The sequence below is a fragment of the Pelophylax lessonae genome, assembly GCF_965119305.1.
Source record: "Pelophylax lessonae genome assembly, chromosome: 4".
In the NCBI taxonomy this organism is placed as follows: Eukaryota; Metazoa; Chordata; class Amphibia; order Anura; family Ranidae; genus Pelophylax; species Pelophylax lessonae.
Window position 1 is genome coordinate 478,374,534 of NC_138771.1, and position 19,921 is coordinate 478,394,454.

At 44.6% G+C, this 19,921-nt stretch overlaps 1 protein-coding gene across 4 annotated transcripts in view; it reads right to left on the minus strand.

Moving 5' to 3' along the window:
- Positions 1 to 19,921, minus strand: part of CALD1 (caldesmon 1) — a 295,859-nt gene that overhangs the window by 147,116 nt on the left and 128,822 nt on the right. The window contains exon 1 of one of the 4 annotated variants that reach the window (XM_082254257.1): positions 9,036 to 9,149. The exons of the other annotated variants lie outside the window; for them this stretch is intronic. The gene's annotated coding sequence lies outside the window, so the exon portion shown is untranslated. Of the gene's footprint in view, positions 1 to 9,035; positions 9,150 to 19,921 lie in introns of those variants that run through there. 4 annotated transcript variants of the gene reach the window in all.

The following is a 19,921-nucleotide window of genomic DNA, read 5'->3' on the forward strand; positions in this document are numbered from 1 at the left end:
ATATCAAACAGTGTCTTTAGGCATGTTTAACCCCGCTACACACTCCCCCCACTTGAGAAACTTTGGTCCCCAAAGAGGTCAACAGTATGTACCCTAGTGCATAGGTTGGCATTATACAACAAAAACATTAACATTTTGCTGAAATAAGTCAATCTGAATACATCCAATTTTGTATTCTAATAGCAGTGCAACAGTAAAACGATAAAGTGCAATTAATAAACAAATAAGTGATTTCTACAGTGTTAATATAGTGCTGATTTCTAGTGCTTTTATATAGTGCTCCTTTAAAAAGCACATGTGCCTTTGCAATTTCTTAAACACTTACATCTTAAAGTTTGTGTTGAAAAAAAAACATCAAAAGGTGAGAAAGAGAAAAAAAACATATAGTGAGGTCAGAGCAACAAAATGTGCGCAAACATTAACTCACAAAGTAAACCAAATTGTGAACATCAAAAACTGTGCTTATTATAATGGCCAAACCCAATATCCTTATGTACAAACTTAAATGCAAACGTTTTCTACTTCAATACTTTGTTCTCATGATCTCTCACAGACCCCCCAAAACTTGGGTGGCTTGTACAGTTGTGCCTGGGGGTGAGCTAGGGTTGTCCCCCACCAAATCTACAGTGGAGGAACTAGGCTGGTCAGGAGATCTTTTGGAGGTAAAAACAGCTTCTTCCGAACATTCACCCAATTGATCATAGGTCAGTCTCTTAGGTGGGTGAATGACTCTCCTTTCCCTCTGTTCCCGTGGAGGCATGCTCTCAGAGGTGCTAGGATCAGGCACTTCTGAGGATTCTTCAATGTCCCCCTCCTCATGTTCCAACACAGAGGAACCTGATGGTTCAAGAGAGGTCAGTTCTTCTTCAGAGAAGGGTGCAACCTCCTCCTCAGGATCTTCATCCTCAGCTGCTTCTTCTGGAAGCATATGAAAGGGTATGAATTCAGGGGCTTCTGCCCGAAGGGCTCCTCTATCAGCCAAGTCAGATGAAGACAGGGAGGCAGGTGTGGGTTCTGGCAACTGAGATGACCACAACCAGTCGGGTACCTCCTCTTCATCTTCCAAATCTTCAGATGGAGAACTTCCCTCTCCCTCATCTGGGAGCGTCGTCTGAGATCTGGTAACTGGTCTGGACCGGCGAGAAGTCGAAGGGGCCTCTGACAAGTCTTCCACAGGGGGCATACGAACCGCTTCAGAGAGAGGCAGCAAATGGTTCCGATGCCAAGCCTTCAATGGACCCACACTTCCTTCAGGCCGAATTTGGTACACAGGAAGGTTTGGCAGTTGCTTGCAGATAACATAAGGTTGGGACTTCCAGCGGTCTGCCAACTTGTGTTTTCCCGGGACACCCAAGTTTCTCAACAAAACCCTGTCCCCTGGTTGCAGGTCATGGATCCGAACTTTTAGGTCGAAATTTTTTTTATTCCGCAGTCCACGTTGATCAGATGTGGCCTGAGCCTTGTCATAGGCCGCTTTCAGACTCTTCCGCAGTCGGTCCACATATCCTCTATGCGATGCTGAAGAGGTATGATCAGGCGAAATGCCAAAGGCCAAATCCACTGGCAACCGAGCCTCCCTTCCAAACATCAGCCGATAAGGGGAATATCCAGTAGCATCACTGACAGTGCTGTTGTAGGCATGCACAATGGCAGCTACGTGCTTGCCCCAATGCTGTTTCTTCTCTGAGCTCAAAGTCCCCAACATATCCAAAAGAGTCCTGTTAAATCGTTCAGGCTGGGCATCCCCCTGTGGATGGTAGGGAGTGGTTCTAGTCTTTTGAATGCCTAACATATCTAACAGTCTCTTGATCAGTCTGCTTTCAAAGTCCCTTCCCTGATCAGAATGGAGGCGTTGTGGTAACCCATAATGTACAAAGAACTTCTCTACAAGAACTTTGGCTACCGTTGAGGCCTTCTGATCCCTTGTTGGGAATGCTTGAGCATATCTGGTAAAATGGTCTGTTACCACAAGGACATTCCCCTGGCCACTCAGATCAGGCTCTAAGCAAAGGAAATCAATGCACACCAGCTCCATGGGTCCCTGACTTTGTAGATGGCCCATTGGGGCTGCTTGACGTGGCAGAGTCTTCCTCTGTATACACCGGACACAAGAATGACAGTATCCTTCAACTTCGGCCCTCATACAAGGCCAGTAGAACCTGTCCCTGACAAGCTGAAAGGTTCTTTCGGGCCCCAGATGGCCATGATTATCATGAAGAGCGGCCAGAACTCCCTCTCTGTATTTAGCTGGTAAGAACAGTTGCCACTTCTCCTCCAGATCTTCAGATGGACCTCTCCGGTAGGCCACTCCTTCTCTGATCTGTAACCGGGTCCACTCTCTATGTAACAGACGGGCCCCCTGAGGGGAGTCAGTTAGAAGCAACTCAGGGCTCTGGATCTCCAAGGCTTCCAAAAGAAGTTTTCCCAAAGGGTCTTCCAACTGCTCCTTCCGCAAGTCCCTTTTGGACAGCCGGGGCAAACCCTCCCCTTCAACCTGGGTCACCTGGCAGTAGCATTTGGGTACTCCGATAGCCGAAACCCCAATCTCTTCTGCTCTTGACCCTCCTCGGGATCGAAATTCAGTTCCCTGATATAGGGCACGCACCCCTTCTGGAGCCAAATGAGTCCATTCTTCCGCAGGTTCCTGTGGAACATGCAACCTTCTGGATAGGGCATCTGCATCCCTATTTCCGATTCCTGGCCGATACTTCAGGCCAAAATTGAAGCTAGAGAGGGCAGCCAACCATCGATGTCCTGTTGCATCCAGCTTGGCCGTAGTCAACAGATAGGTGAGGGGATTATTATCTGTCTTGACAATGAATTCAGCTCCGTACAGGTAGTCTTTCAATTTGTCAACCACTGCCCACTTCAAGGCCAAGAATTCAAGTTTGTGAGTAGGATAATTCCTTTCAGCAGGCAGTAGGCTTCTGCTCACATAGGCAACAGGTCGCAGATGGCCCTCATGCTCCTGATAAAGTACCCCCCCCAGCCCATCTCGGCTGGCATCAACATGCAGTTCATATGGTTTTGTGGGGTCCGCATAGGCCAACACAGGGGCAGTGGTTAGGGTTTCCTTCAGCTGGACAAAGGCCCCTTCGCATTCCGGGGTCCACTGATCCTGGATGGATTCCTTAGCCTTCCGGGGGCCCATGGTGGACTTCGCCAGCTTTACCAACTCAGGGACATCATCTTCTTCATTCTTCAGGAGCTCATTTAGGGGTCGGGCAATCTGGGCGAACCCCTCCACAAACCTCCTGTAATAGGAGCAAAAGCCCAAAAATGACCGGAGTTCGGTCACATTTGTGGGTCTCGGCCAGGAAGCAACAGCATCCAGCTTGTCCGGGTCAGTGGCCACCCCTTCTTCAGACACGATATGGCCCAGGTAATGGACCGAGGACTGATAGAATTGGCACTTCTCAGGAGAAAGTTTCAGACCTTCTTCATGTAGCCTCTTCAAGACCTTTTCCAACCTCTCCTCATGTTCTTCCAAAGTTCTGCCAAACACGATAACATCATCCAAGTATACCAGTACCTCTATCAAATTCATATCTCCAACGGTCCTCTCCATCAGCCTTTGGAAGGTAGCAGGGGCCCCGGACAACCCCTGAGGCATGCGATTGAACTCAAAGAACCCCACAGGGGTGATGAAGGCTGTTTTCTCCCGATCTTCAGGGTGCATGGGGATCTGATAATACCCACTCTTTAAGTCCATCACACTGAACCACTTCGCCCCTGACAGACTCTGTAGGGCATCTTCGATTCGAGGAGTGGTATACTGGTCTGGGATGGTTCTTCTGTTCAGCGTTCGGTAGTCGATACAAAGCCTCAAAGATCCATTTTTCTTCCGGACTACCACTATCGGGGAAGCATACGGGCTCCTGGATTCTCGGATAATCCCGATCTTTTTGAGCTCTGCCAGCTGTTGACGTAGATCTTCTAAGTCACCTAAGGGGACTCGCCGGACTCTCTCCCTGAAAGGCTTGTCCTCACTCAGGCGGATCTTATGAGTGGCGCTCCTGGCACATCCCACGTCAAACTCGTCCTTAGAGAATATTTCCCTACATCGAGCAAGTTGTGTCTTGGCCCTCTTCACCCATTCCGGCGGGAGGGCAGCGTTTCCAGAGCAAAGCTCCTCTATAACCGCTTCACCCTGTTCCTTTTCTTTGAAATCAATGGGGGCAACTGGGGTAGCCGGGTTGACTTGGCCCAGGAGCACTCTGGCCGGTACCTTCACTGGTGTAATAGAGGTGTTTCTGACACTCACTAAAACCCTTCCACGGTTTTCCTGTAACACCTTCAAAGGGATCACCTCAGGGATCACTTCTATCCCTCTCTGTCTCTCCTTTTGACCTGATTCAAAGATAATGAAGGGACCCGGCTGTTGCCATGTGAGTTTAACAGAAGCCTTAAAACAGGCCACCTCTCCTGGCTGTAAGACCTTTTCTGCTCTATCCAGCTTCCAGAGTCGTCCAACTCCTTCTGCGGGGGTCTCTTGCTCCAACACTAATCGTTGGTAGGCCTGCCGTAGCATGGGATGGATCCTTGGCGCCTGAGCATCTTGTCCCTGGACCAGTTGTATCAGAAGGCGCCTTACCAGGTCAGTGTTTGTTCCTACGATGAGAGAGCTTTTGTTGGCCCCTGGTGGACGAGGACAGACCACCGCTAAGGTGTCGAAGGTTTCCGCTTCACCAGCCACTGATGGATCAAAGGTCAACTTGATTGGCAGATACCCGTCATAGGGAAAACTTTGGGTCCCAATACCCCATATCTCCAGATCTTCCAACTTCTGCAAAGGTAGATGGGTAAGATATTTATCATAGAAGTCTCTATACAAAAGAGTCACCTGGGCCCCTGTGTCAAGGAGGGCTCTTGTGTAAATTCCTTCCACCTGAACCGAGACCACTGGGGAGGGCCCGACCAAGTTAGTTGGGAATTCTCTTGATGTAGCCTGGTTGTCTGATTCAGTTCTCTGTACCCTGGCCCTCTTCTCCTTTTTCTTCCTTGATCTGGGCCCCCGCTGAACCCGGTGTGCATTGACTTTCCTTCCCTCAGTAACCCGGAGTCTAGAACTGGGGGTATTATATTTGGGTCTGACCCCCTGACTCAGTTTCCCTGATCCTGCACCACTTCTGGAGTCCCTTAAGACTGGCGGACACCCGGTTGACTCCTTCACCGGTGTCCTCTGAAGTTTCCCGCTGGCTCGCGAGGTTTCGCGGCAGCATTTCCTGAGCTGGGACATACCCTTCTAACATGCCCAACTCCCCCGCAGTTGAAACAAGTTAACAATCTTGCAGGCCGTGGCTCTGGATCTGTGCTGAGACTAACAGGTTCATCTGGCCTCTCCGATATACTCCCCTTGGGTAGAGTGGATACCTGACCAGTCAGGATGGACACCATTTCTATCAACTGAGACACTTGGGTCTTTAGGAGTTCAACTTGAGAGTCACCCTCTTCCACACTTATCACTCCAACCCGGGCAGTTGAGTCAAACTGCCGACTTTTCTTCTTGTTGTCCAACATAACCTCTTCCTCTCTGACCATTCGAATCAGATCGGGGTATTCTAGAATGCCGCCATCTCGACGAGTTCGTAACAGTATGGCAATGGGATCTAAAGGTTGAGCCCCTTTCAGAACCTGTCGTGCACGAGTCTCATCTATTTTCCGGTGGTCTATTCCTTTCTTTAACAGAATCTGGTGGATAATCCTATCCAGACGTTTAATGAATTCGGACAACTTCTCCCCCTCTTCTTGATAACAGTGGTCCAACTGGTAGAGAAGTTCAGCCGCGTTCTCCGTCCGACCAAACACATCTTGCAGAATGTCCAAATAATCCTGTGCAGTGCAGTTCTTCTTGCTAAGCTTTAGATTACGTACAGCCTCTAATGCAGGTCCCCTTAAACTCTCTGTGATTCTCTGCTTCTTGTGCTGTTCTGGTACCTCCCATTCCTCCAAAGCCTGAGTGGCGGTATCTAACCACTCTTCGAACCCATCTTCTGCTGAAGGCACAGGCTGTTTCCCAGAGAATGTCCGGAGCTTCCTATATCCAGTCATCAAATAGCTCGAGGAGTCCATACTACATTTTGCCACAATCTCCCCAAGAACAGCACACAGGTCTGAGCTAAAAGTCGACAAAGGTGATGACTCAGGATGCCCTTCTTGGACACCTTTTTCTTGGCTGGATACCCCAGGGGTGGTGGATGAGGGACCCGCAATAGGAACTCCTGGATGTATCAGGAAAAGTTCTGTTTGGTCAGTAGTTTTTACACTGTTTCCGTTGAAATAATCAGGGACCCCCTTCCTCCACTCACACAATGCATACGTGTGTGGGACAGTGGTGTCAGTTTTCATGTCAATCACCCAAAATTTCCTGTCTGTGGATAGTGCCCTCAAAACAGGGAGGAGCTTTTCTTCAGTCCAGGCTTCTCCCTTGATTTCAACCACCAGGCCATTTTCCACTATGACATTCTCTTCCTTGCACCACTCAGCAGCAGCGACAGGATCCATTTCTGCGTGGGAGGGGATTCTATGGCTGAGAGGGTTGTATTGCAGGACTGTAGAAATCCCGGACGAGCCCCCACGTGTAGCACCACCCCCGCAGGAGCTGCTGATTATATTATTGGGTCTACACCCTGCCTAACAACCCAATCAAATTGGCTCGATCCCTCCTCAGGCACAACTGACCCAGAATAGGACTGGACTATCAAATAGATACACAGGTTGGAATACAATACTTCACTATGCAACAATACCTTGTTACCTTCTTGAATAGTAGTCCTTCTGGGTGACACAATGGAACAACGCACAAGATTGTAATTAACCAAACTTAGTTTACTATGTATCAAATTGAATAGGGGAGATACAATACAATACAATACAAGTCCATAAAAGGTTATTTAAAACAGCTTTAAAAAGGTAAAAGAATACCCCCACACTCCTCCTGCATTAAGGCTAGACACAGTACCAGGTAGGTGGGCCTATCTGAGTCCCTCCCCCAGAGTTCTCTTCTTTCTTGTTGATCTTCGCTAGCAAGGTTATTGAATAGAGCTCATTTGTAATCCAGATTAGGAATAAAGATCAAGAGAGAAAAAACAACGAGCTGTTAGTTGTCACCGCAGGGTGTCTGCGTAACTGAGCAATAACTTCTGCGAGAGAGATAAGCCTCTGGCGACTCCTTTACAGACCTTATTGTTTGTCTATGAGTCTCCTGAGAGAGTATGGTGATAAACCCCGGGGTTTTATCACCTCCTGCTGCGCTACCGCTATCTGTAGATAAAACTGTCTCTTCAGCAGATAAAGTCAGTTATTGGGCATGTGCCCTCTCACCAACAGAAGTTTCTCCTTCGCGCGCTTCCACTGCGGTCTCAGTCCTTTGGCTATATGCCAGCCGCGCGGGGTCCTTCTGGCGGATGACTTCCGGTCTCGGCAAACAGCAGTATGACCTCCAGGAATGTGCCTCGTGCTTGAGATGGGACGGTTCCACGTCGTCCCTCCAGGCTAAAAGGCTCTGGCCCAATATCCAGTGTCAGTCCTTCACTCTCGCTCGCTGGTTCCTCAGAGTCCAGCGCAGAAAGGCCCCCCCTTCGCGCGCTTCTCTCTTCCTTTAAATAACCTCCCCCATAGTGCCGTGCGGTGCAGCCGTGCACCCTGGATCTTGCAAAGCAGCCTGGGAGATGTAGTTTCTTCATCTTGTGAAAAGGAAGTCACAGCCCGGGAAATTCCATGCAGCTACCACTAGAGGGAGCCTAGTTCCTGGATCTTGCAAAGCAGCCTGGGAGATGTAGTTTCTTCATCTTGTGAAAAGGAAGTCACAGCCCGGGAAATTCCATGCAGCTACCACTAGAGGGAGCCTAGTTCCTTCCCACATATCAAACAGTGTCTTTAGGCATGTTTAACCCCGCTACACACACATCCCATGAGGCATTGTAAAACTCCAACATTTACAGACATGACTAGGCATGATGGGAATTGTAGTTCCTGAGCAACTGGAGGGCCATAGTTTGAAGAACCCTGGGTTAATCATTTTATAGTCCCAAGCTGAGAACCCAGAGGGCTAATTACTCTTGACATAACACATGAAATCGGCACAGGGCAGGTATTTTTTATTTTTTTTTGCACAGATATAGCAAAACACTTTCAGCAAGATCAAGGTTTGCAAATATGAGAAATATATTGTTAGGATTTACACAGACTTTAAAGAATATATCAAGTCCACACACTTTTTTTTTTAAATTTTGGTCAGAGTAGGAAATTGTTCAAACATCTGTCTTTTTTGGCATTTGCATCCCATCCTGAAGACACAACAGGAAGGGAGGGGAAATCTCTCTAAAATCAAAGGGAAATTCCCTCTTAAGAAGTTGTCACCAGAACAAGTGACACCACGTGACAACTTTCCTTCTTTTCCTTTTCTGGAGAAAACCCTAAATTTTGAATTTTCCCAACTTTCAGTCCAGTGGTTACCAGAAAAAAATAGAGAAGGGGGGGGGGGGGGTTCTTGTCTCTATCTGTATGTACACAATACATATTCTCAGTTGTATCCCAGTCTTAGCGATTCTATGATACAGCTCTCTGGGGATTTTTCCTGACATGCCTGAAAGCCTTTCTTATTGCATTTTCTTAGTAAAAGTTAGATTTTCAGGGTTTCTTCAACCTCCATTGCTTAGCTTAGGACTGGCATTCAGATTGTGATAACGCATGTAAAGAGCCAGTCTGTGCACACGTACTATGGAAAGTTTAGACTGTTCTACCAGCATGTCTATGGACCGTGGGAGGAAGTTGAGGTACTTAAAGGGAATTCACATAAACACAGGGAGTACATGCAAACTCCATGTAGATAGTGTCCTTGCTTAGATTGGAACCAGCAAGCTGAAATGCGCTGGGGGTAACCACTGAGCCACTGTGCCCCCTTGCCCCTACCGCTATAATTAAAAGTAAAAAAAAAAAATTGGCTTTGGATACACTATTAACTACTAAATATTCACAAAAGATCTGCTCATTCAAGCATGGCAATAAGAAAGCAGTTTTTAGCATGTACTCACTGTATTCTAGATGTCCAGTTTGGTGATTTAATCCAGTGGTTGGATTGCAGGCGCAGTCACATAATGCACAGCACATCAAAGCAAATGTCTGTTTCTTCCACTGTGTGGATGAAGTGGAAGTGATACCAGAAAAGGCAAAGAGTTTTGTCCTGATTACGTTTGTCTAAGCTGTCCAGTCATTGGTTATACTAGGATGTTGAATGCCAGATCTGCATTCAGTTTACAATAGAGCATCCTGTGAAGCTTTGCAGAGAGGCTGGACGAGTCGCAGCTACAGCTGCTGGGGATCTATAGTAACTACCAGCCAATGGCTGATCAGATGTGCTGGGAATTGTGGTTCTCTGAGTGCTGCATAAGCTGGGTTGCTGGGTACCCCCACATGTTCTTCCCCTTACTTCTATAATTCCATATTTACTTTCCATTATTTATTTAGCTACTACCGTGTTTCTCCCAAAATAAGACTGAGTCTTATACTAATTTTGGCTGCAAAAACCCCACTAGGGCTTTATTTTTAGGGGATGTCTTATCTGTGTCCCCTGTCTTTTCTCCCCCTCTCCCCCTGTCAGCTCAGGAGTCATCATTATGATATCTTTAATCCCAAAAATAAACCTTAGTTAAAGCCATTGCAAAAATACTTAATCCGTTTTGTAAAAAGATTTTATAATAACCAGTGTGTCTCCTTTTTGTAACTTTATAAAAAGAATTACCGCACATTATGATGGACTTTAACATTTATGCATGCTTCATTAAGACAAGCAATTTGTTTAAATTAGCTGGCAGCACGACAAAATGGAAAATTGGACATGCACAATTTTTTCCCAACGCAGAGCACCGCAAAATATGGTATGGTGAATTTACCGAGCTTTTTCTTGTACACTGCAGCAAATGTTCAACTGAGGTGCATTACCTTAGTGTTTTGGGTTGCCATTTAAACTTTACTGTATATCAATGCAACAACAAGCATAGTGTGTTGCTGTAAAGCAAGGCCCGAAGCGAAAGAAAAAAAAAAAAAAAAAATAGCGCAGGGCAGACATGACCATGTGAAGAGGGGAGACAGGGCAGGTGTGAGTTAAATTAAATTGTTTTGAGTTGGGGGGTATTCAGGGATTGGTGTATCAGGTTTGGGAGGGGTTGAGGTACAGTTAGGAGGGGTGGCCCCTCAGATTGGAGGTCAGTGGAAGTTCAACGGACGAAGGAAGAAGAAGCTTCCCACCCGCCCTCCCTAATTTCTGGGACTGTTATGGTTGATTTTGATTCATGTCTTTTGTGCTTTCTGTCCTTTCTGGGGGAATTTTATATTGTCATGGCAGCTGGGCGTTTTGTTGGTCTTTGCTGGCGGGGGAGGTGAACAGTTTAGGATAAGGGTATGGTTGGGACTCATCGTTGGTATGGGTCCCTATGGTGCATTCCATTTAATGTCAGTTTAAATGGAATTCAAAATGGTGGCACTGCGGGGAGTGGTTTGTCTCCGAGCCGGTGACGCGGCTGGAGGCCTATCAGGGCACAGGTCCCGCAGTGCAGGATTTGGAATTATTTGGAGGAGCCTCAAAGACCAACAGGCCTAATGACTGATTGTTTTATGTTTGTAAGGAATGTTTTTTCTCCTTATGTTAATTTTAAGGTAAAAGGGTTAATAAAATGGCTGCTGTGGCCAATTAACTCCAAGCACGGTGTGGTCTCAATTATTTAGGTAAAGGGAAAGGTTTATGGCATGGGGGTGGAGCCTTTGGCTTTAAGCAGCCTAAGAGTTTGGGGGTGACATCTATTCTACATTGGTCATGTGTGATCTTGCACACTTTAAGTGCACAGTACTGCAACACATTGCATTGGATTGATCTGAAAGGGCCCTAAGATCCTCTGCTGTGTTTTTTTAATGTCTCTCAGTAACAGATGAGCCAGACAATAGATAACAGTAGACACATACACATTGCTTGAAGGTATTATAATATCCAGAGATGGAGTGGCAATTGACAATAAACATATAGAAACCCTGTATGAAGAGAGAAAAGGGCAAAATCCCAAGTTGCCAAAAACAGATGTATATATGTATATATATATATTGTAAGCTATAATGAGCAGGGCCCTCTACTTCCTCCTGTTTTGAACTGTATTGTAACTGTATTGTCTTCCCTCATATTGTAAAGCGCTGCGCAAACTGTTGGCGCTATATAAATCCTGTATAATAATAATAATAATATGTATACATACATTATACTTTCAAAAGTATTGGGGCGCCTGTCTTTACACGCACATGAATTTTAATGGCATCCCAGTCTTAGTCCGTAGGGTTCAGTATTGAATTGCCCACCTTTGCCGCTATAACAGCTTCGACTCATCTGGGAAGGCTGGCAAGGTTTAGGAGTGTGTCTATGGGAATGTTTGATCATTCTTCCAGAAGTGCATTTGTGTGGTCATGCACTGATGTTGAACAATAAGGCCTGGCTCGCAGTCGTCGCTTATTTCATCTAAAGGTGTTCAGGTTGAGGTCAGGACTTGTGCCGGCCAATCAAGTTCCTCCACCCCAAACTCGCACATCTATGTGTTTATGGACCTTGCTTTGTGCACTGGTCCAAATCATTTGGTGGAGGGGGGATTATGGTGTGGGGTTGATTTTCAGGGGTTGGTGCTTGGCCCCTTAGTTTCAGTGCAGGGAACTCTTAAGGCGTCAGCATACCAAGACATTTTGAACAATTTCATGCTCCCAACTTTGTGGGAACAGTTTGGGGATGGCCCCTTCCTGTTCCAACATTACTGCGCACCAGTGCACAAAGCAAGGTCCATAAAGACTGTTCCAACTTTGTGGGAACAGTTTCGGGTTGGCCCCTTTCTGTTCCAACATGACTGCACACCAGTGTACAAAGCAAAGTCCATAAAGACGTGGATGAGCGAGTTCAGGGTGGAGGAACTTGACTGGCCTGCGCAGAGTCCTGACCTCAACCTGATAGAACCCCCTTTGGGATGAATTAGAGTGGACACTGTGAGCCAGTTAGATATATTTTATATATATAATATGATATACAATAACTTACACACACACATATATATAAATATATATATATATATATATATATATATATATATATATATATATATATATATATATATATATATATATTATTCTGTAGGTGCAAAATGTACATCACTATAAGAAACACACATCAGTTCTCACTGTTGGTTAGTGAAAGTTAAACACATTTATTCAGGGTAGTAAATCCCATAGCTGTGTACACATAGACATACAGAACTCTTGTCCATTCAAATGTAACGGAAGGTAAAAGCAATAAATCCGCTTTGTCAAAGACTCTTGACAAAGGCTGAGCGCACTCTTTCCTGCCCACAGACATCCATCTCCTGCCCTCCACCTCCATCACATCCTTTTTGCTGTCCTGTGAAAGGTCATCAATATCTCTAAAGTGCCAAAATGCCAAAGGACAATGAGAAAGTCCTCTTTAGTAAAACGTACTGACATTTCAAATAGGCCAACATATCATGCAGGAAACACTTATACCAGTACTGCCTTTTATTTTTGCTTATATATATATATATAAATATAGATATATATATATATATATATATATAATCATGTGACATACATTAAAAAATATATATATATACATTACAATGTAGCGTTGGGTAGATGAATTTCATGCTGTGACATGAATGACGTACTGTGCGTAAACCCTAACAATGAATCTACCTTATTTGCTCCCTCTTTGTCTGCTAAATATATTATCGAAATCAGTTTTTACATAACACCTCCCTCTTCAGTGGTATGAAAATGAAGAGAGGAACAGGTATTCTGTAATCCTAACACTTCCTGACGTAGGGTGAAAATAGTGTTCTTCTGCAGATGCAGTAGAGTGTTGTGAGTGTTGTCACCCTCAGACAGAAAATGTATTACTAGCAAGTTCACCAGGTGAAAGTAAAAGGGAAAAAAATGAATAAAGAACGCTAATGCATCCGCCACATCTAAAAATTGGTAAACTGTAATATATTACATTTTTGTTTTTTGGTTTGGATACACTTTAAGAACAGGCAGTTAGATTTCATTAAGCCACCAAGAGCTCCCACTAGTGCCCAATCTACAGATCTCTATATTTAATGCCATAACGGAAATATTAAAGAGCAAGCAAATAAACCAAATAAAACAGATATAAAATGAATAGCTCAAAAAAATATAAAATACCAAAACAGATTTTGACGCAATATTCCCAAAATTCACCTTCAGTCCAGAGATTTTCCTTACTGAACTTTTTTTCAGCAGCTAGCTATTTAGGTCTAATGGCCAGCATAATTCCACTTCCTCTGAGCCCAGGTCATCCTGTCTCCCCCCCCCCCCCCCAGCTCCTTTTCAGCACAAGAACTAATTTGCTCCTTTTGCTGTTTCTTTCTCTCACAGTTTACTCCTGTACAGGCACTGTGAAAGGCTGATACCAGGTCAACTTCAGATACTTACACTGCATTTGCATATACAATATACATTAATGATGTAATAATGATGACAGCATTAATTTGTGTCTTTTTTGTTCAGCTTCAACAAGATATGGAAAAGGTTACTTATGGATTCTGGACCGTACTGGATTGATAGCATCACACAACTGCTGAATTGAACCACTAAACACGAAGGCCCGGAGCTAGGAGGAATGAATGAAGCGTAAGGTTGGCATGAAAGGGTATAAGGGGAACCAGACAGCAGAGAGTTCATGTACAAAAGAGAGAGGTGGGAGTCTTACTTACGTGATTGGTTGAATAGACGGGGTGATGGGGAGGAGCATAGAAGAAAAGACTGTACGAAGAGGTGGTACAGTAGCAGAAACTAGAAAAGAGAAATGGACAGAGGGCGCACCAGCCTAGCGCATTATCTTTAAAACAATTTATTGTAATAGACATGTATACACATTATACTCATAAAAAAAATTATGAAACACGGGCAATAAGCAATGAGGGACCACCAGGGGTCTCTACTGGGTATCCTCAGCTGACGCGAGCCGTGGAAGGATGTAGACCTCCAAAAAAACACTCCCCCTTCATCTTTGTGTGTGCATACATGTCTATTACAATAAATTGTTTTAAAGATAATGCACTAGGCTGGTGCGCCCTCTGTCCATTTCTCTTTTCTAGTATCTGCTTTGGGTTACCATGACCCGTTGAGAGTGGCAGCACAGCCTGAATTTACTACAATTCGACCTGAATCACATTTTCAGGATACCAGCCGCAAGGCCACCCCTCAAGCGCAGGAGTCATTTGCTCTTTGTACACTCATGGTACAGTAACAGTCGGAGTGGGGAGCCATCTGATTAACATCCTGTCCTCCCTCCCAGAGATAGGGTAAGCGGTTGTAGAGGTAGGTAAGGAGATGGCTGTTGGGACCCCTTGAATGGGGTTAAAAATCTGTTGGTGTGATACAAGTGGGGAATCATGGTTGGTATGGTGTCCTCTGGTTGGGTGTGGTCCAATGAGAGGGACCAGGTAGTATCAGACCTGTAAGGTCTGTGGGACAAGCGGTAATGTCCCAGAGTCAGTGTTCTGCAACTGGGGACATCTAGCTTTGGTTTATGTTACTGCTATTTTATTGTTATTTATTATTTATGCTGTTTACTAAAAGGCCAGAAGGCCATTTAACTCCACCTTGTGTCTTGTGTCTTAATGGAGTAAAAGAGGGGGTGGAGCGTATAAGGAGTTATGTGGTAGTCATTTGGTACCTCTGAGCTACCCTAGTCAAGGTCTAGCCATTTTCTCCTGACCTCTCTGATCAGCTAAGTATTTTCCCAAAACAACCATAACTCATTAGGGTTTTTCTTATGACATTCTCTGTAAAGTCTAGAGCAGCAATTCTCAACCAGGGTTCCGGGGGCAGACTAGCAACTTTCGTCCCAGGGGGCAAGTACAAAGCAGAGGCCCATGGTGCAGTAACTCGGCCCTCTCCCACTCTCCCCCTTTCCGTCTCCCTCCTGACCCCCATTCCAGGCTAAAGCCCTGCTCCAGGTACTCTCTGCTAATGTGCTGAATCTGGGTTCCCAACCTGGCCAGCAGAGGGTGGTTGGGGGGAGCTAGAACAGCTCGGTTAGGGCTAGCCAGTGGAGGAGAGTTTCCAGTGGGGCATGGAACCGGCCTCTGCTTAGACACAGTTTACACCATCCATGCTGGGGAGGGAGGCCTGCACTCTGTCCTTGTCTTCAACCCGCACTCAGTAGGGGGACTTTTCTCTTCTCTCTACCAGACATCCTTTAGGCATGTCTGTGGCAGAAGCAGTGCAGCCTTTTTACAGGACACCAGAGCGGCCCAGGGGGCAATTGCCCCCCTGGCCCAGTCCTCCCCTGCAGGGTTCCATCCAGAGGTTGCTAGGGGTTCTTTAAACTGTGTCTGCAGACCTTCTATGACCTACATAGTTCAGGGGCCAGTGGAATTGCACCAATGGTCTTCCTCCTCTGTAAGGGTAGCATTCCAACCACCACGGTAATAGAGACATCCTTACCAATGGCATATGGGACATTCTTCCCAATAAATTGATTTTAGCAAGTGTTCTATGAGACCTGAAAATTATTTCAAGAGTTCCCCTGCAGTTAAGGCTGGTCTAGAGATTGAGGCTGTTTTTGGGTAGTCCTTTTTAGTATTGTTCTTGAGTAGTACTGTTTTTAATAAGCTTCATTTGAAAGAATTTCAGGCCATAAGAAAAAAAAATGACCTACAAGCCAAAAATATTAGTTTGTTTGATTTATAAAGAGTAACACAAACAACAGCCAAACAATGACAGAATGAGATTCGGCTTTTGTACCTGCTCCGTTGTGTATTTTGGCAAATAAGCGACTATTAAAATGCGTGTGGTGTTTGTAAGCGCAAGATTTATGGATGTTTAGGACATTTTTCTCACCAATAAACCGACTACACCCTACTAGCATTTGTCATTGTTACAATGTATTTCTTAGCCACATCTGTCCTCCTTCCAGTACACTTGGAACAAGATGCGTGTTTGTGTATAAACTGGGCCCATGTACGCTCACATTTCATTTTTCTGTTTCTTCTTCCCGGAAAAGATTCTTGAGGGAATTTGAGATGTAAGATAAAAGAAAAAAATAATATTAGCTCACATGAACTTGCTCTTACAGGTTACATTAGTTGCAGTGTTTGATTCCATAACACCACACATGAAGCTATGATGTGCTGTTACCCATACTGATCAGCTGACAAAAGGCAGAAGCTCATTCAAGATACATCTTTACTTGCCATTTCAGCATCTACAGTAGGCGACAACACTATCTGATGCGTCTTGGATTTCCTAGTTAAGACTAAGGACAATGTCTAATCATGTCAAATATGCAATTATAATGGTTGGGTTAAAGTGACCTTGTTGAGGCATGGCTGATAAACTCACTACAGGAGACATAGGCACAGATGCGGACGCACAGCATCCTGTATGTCTGTAGAGACACAGAGGCACAAACTGAAGACACCGGGATTTATTTACCACTTGTAGATCCATACAAGACTTGAAACATCATGGACAAGAACCAAAGGTTGACGTGTTTCATGAAATTACCTTGTTATGAGTAAGCGAATGTAATTTTGTGAAACGCGTCAACCTTTGGTTCTTGTCCATGATGTTTCAAGTCTTGTATAGATCTACAAGTGGTAAATAAATCCATGTTTCTTCTTACATCGGAGTGCGGTCTTTGCCTTTGTTTGTATGGAGCTGTTTAAAGATTACGGATCTGACGCGCACCCGACAAGTACGGTGTTTCCCCAAAAATAAGACCGGGTCTTATATTAATTTTGGCTTCAAAAACCACACTAGAGCTTATTTTCAGGGGATGTCTTATTTACGGTATGTACAATGAATGACTATCTTCAAATGATTGTAACCCTTAAATAAATATCCTGATCATTTAAAGCATTATAGACAGCACAGTGCTTGTGCTGTGTCATTTAGCCCTCTCTATGTTCTAAAAGGCCTAGAATAAAACAATAAAGTGTAAAAAAAAAAAAAAGTTCTCTCCCCCTGTCAGCTCAGAAATCAGCATTATGACATTCTGTAATCCCAAAAATAAACCTTGGATAAAGTCATTGTAAAATTATGTAATCGATTTTGTAAAAAAGATTATATAATGTGCAGTGTGTCTCCTTTTGTAACTTTATTGTGGAAAATACCTTATTTACAGTGCCGCTGGGCGCTCACGTAACCCTCTGGAGCTCTACTCTCCCTCTCTGAATACTGCAGAGGGAGGGGCTGAGATCAAGGGTTTTACTAGGGCTTATTTTTGGGGTAGGGCTTATTTTGCAGCCATCCCTGAAAATCATGCTAGGTCTTATTTTAGGGGTAGGGCTTATTTTCAGGGAATCTTCACTTGAGTGGCTTTGATCTACTTCCGTGCTTGGTACAGTCAGAATGGGAAAAAAGAAGGGTAACTGGCAGGATCACCAGGTATTTGGGAGGAACTGAAGAAGAATAAAAAAATGAACCGGCTAGATTTACCCTACACAAAATGAACACAGACACATACCTGAGATCATTTTTAGGGAACATAGCCTTTAAATTCCCTAAAAAGGAAATATAAGACTTACCGCTTCCGCAGCCGGCACTGTTAGACGCCACTCCACTGATAAGGAATTGTCCTCTGGAGTGCCAATCTCCATTTCCAGCTCCCCTGTGTCAGTAAGCAACTTCTTCAGGGAAGGAGGAGCGACAGCAACAAATGAGCTATGGGAGTTTATTGGTGGCGTTATGGCTACCGGAATTTCCAGCCGAGACAGGGCTGCATGATCATGTGTTTAGACCAGAGTACACACTTCTCTTTTTATCATAGGTGTGCACAGGGGATGTGCCAGGTGTGCCTAATCACTACATGTAGTGCTGATTCCCCCTACTGTCTGGGCCTCCCCCATGTTGGCTCCCAATGGGGGATGTTTCAGGATGGAGAATGGAGGAAGGTGCTAGTAAATATGTCTTTTACTGACACCTTCCTTTTCTACATGAACACACTCACTCACTGTGTCCATTCATGACTGAAGCATAGTAAACTGTGTTTACTATGTTTCAGTTTGTGAATGTATAGAAAGCCACTAAGCACAGAGCATTTCCCATTCACTCACTGCCTGGTGCAACTGAGCTGCAGAGAAAGGCATGTGTGTTTGAGCGTGGGGGTGCACACCTATGTTTTTTATACAGGTCAGGCACAGTAGTTGGGGGTGGGGTATGCATATTTAGATTTAGGATTTTCTTCTACTTTAGATTTGGCCATTAACCTATCCTTAGGTGGCCCAATTATAGCACTGCTGCATTTGTGCCAATTATAGCACTGCTGCATAAAGTAAATGGAAACAAACTGGTGACATGATATCACAGCCCCCCATTAGGTTTACCCATCCTGATGGTCCTTGATTGGCTATCTATGACACTCACCCTGCTTGGTGATTGGTTGTTTTTCGCTGTGTGTATATAATGAGGGACATAGGAGTTATGGTTTAGATGCTTGGAGCTTGAAAAGAGCCCAAAGAGACTCAAAACCTTGCTATGGATTGATCTTTTTGCACTCCTTGTTTTAAATTACTTTTAAAAAGAAGTATTTTACAAATATCCAAAATATATTCTGGGTATAGATAACCCATCATTTTAGCCATATGTATCAAACCACTCTCACGACTCAGAGTGGACCCTATCTCTTGTTTTCCTTGGTGGGCCCAGGAAGTCTGATGCCTCTTACAGAAGTAAATGGTGTGACCTACCATATGAAAATATCTTCAATAGAACACCTACTCAAAGAGACTTTTAGAGAGTCAGTATTTGCGTAGGCATTTCTGAGCATAATTATGGTAAAAGCAGACACCCTAGAGTGCCTACTACAAAACCTGAGCATTGGTTAACCATTCTGGACCGGAAGGATTTTCCCCCTTAAAGCGGTTGTAAACCCTAAAACATAAAAAAAAAAAAAAAAAAAACCTGCAAGACAAAGGCATAATGAGCTAGTATGCATCGCATACTAGCCCATTATGTGTAACTTACCTTAGAACGAAGCCCCGACACGGACCCCCGGACATCGCTGCAGGCGCTGCCATGATCCCTCGCCGTCTCTTCCGGGTTCGGCGGCTCCGGCGCGGTGATTGGCTAGAAGAGACGGCTCCGGCGCGATGATTGGCCGGAGCCGCGATGACGTCACTCCCGCGCATGCGCGGGAGTGATTTTTCCGGCAAGCTCCCGGCAAGTTAATTGAAGGTCCCCCCGGACCTTCAGAGCGCATGCGCCGCTCGCGCGAGCGGCTGCATGCACTGTAAATATCTCCTAAACCGTGCCGGTTTAGGAGATATTATTTGTACCTGCAGGTAAGCCTTATTATAGGCTTACCTGTAGGTTAAAGTGCCAAAAAGTGGGATACTACCGCTTTAACGTCCTTTTTTCCCACAAATAGAGCTTTCTTTTGGTGGTATTTGATCACCTGTGCGATTTTTATTTTTTGCGCTATAAACAAAAAAAGAGCGACAATTTTGAAAAAACCCAATATTTTTCACTCTCTGCTATATAACATTCCAAAAAAAAAAAAAAAAAAAACCATAAATATCTATTTGAGGCCAATTTGTATTCTGCTACATATTTTTTGTAAAAAAAATCCCAATAAGCGTATTTTGATTGGTTTGTGCAAAAGTTATCGTGTCTACAAACTAGGGGAAAGATTTATGTCAGTTTTATTTTTGGACTTTTTATTTTTCTTATTAGTAATGGTGGCGATCTGCAATTTTTAGCTAGACTGCGACATTGCGGCAGACAGATCGGACCCTTAACTGACATTTTTGACACTTTTGGGGGGAAGCAGTGGCATTACTACAGTAATCAGTGCTAAAAATATGCACTGTTACTGTAATAATAACACTGGCAAGGAAGGGGTTAACCTAGGGGT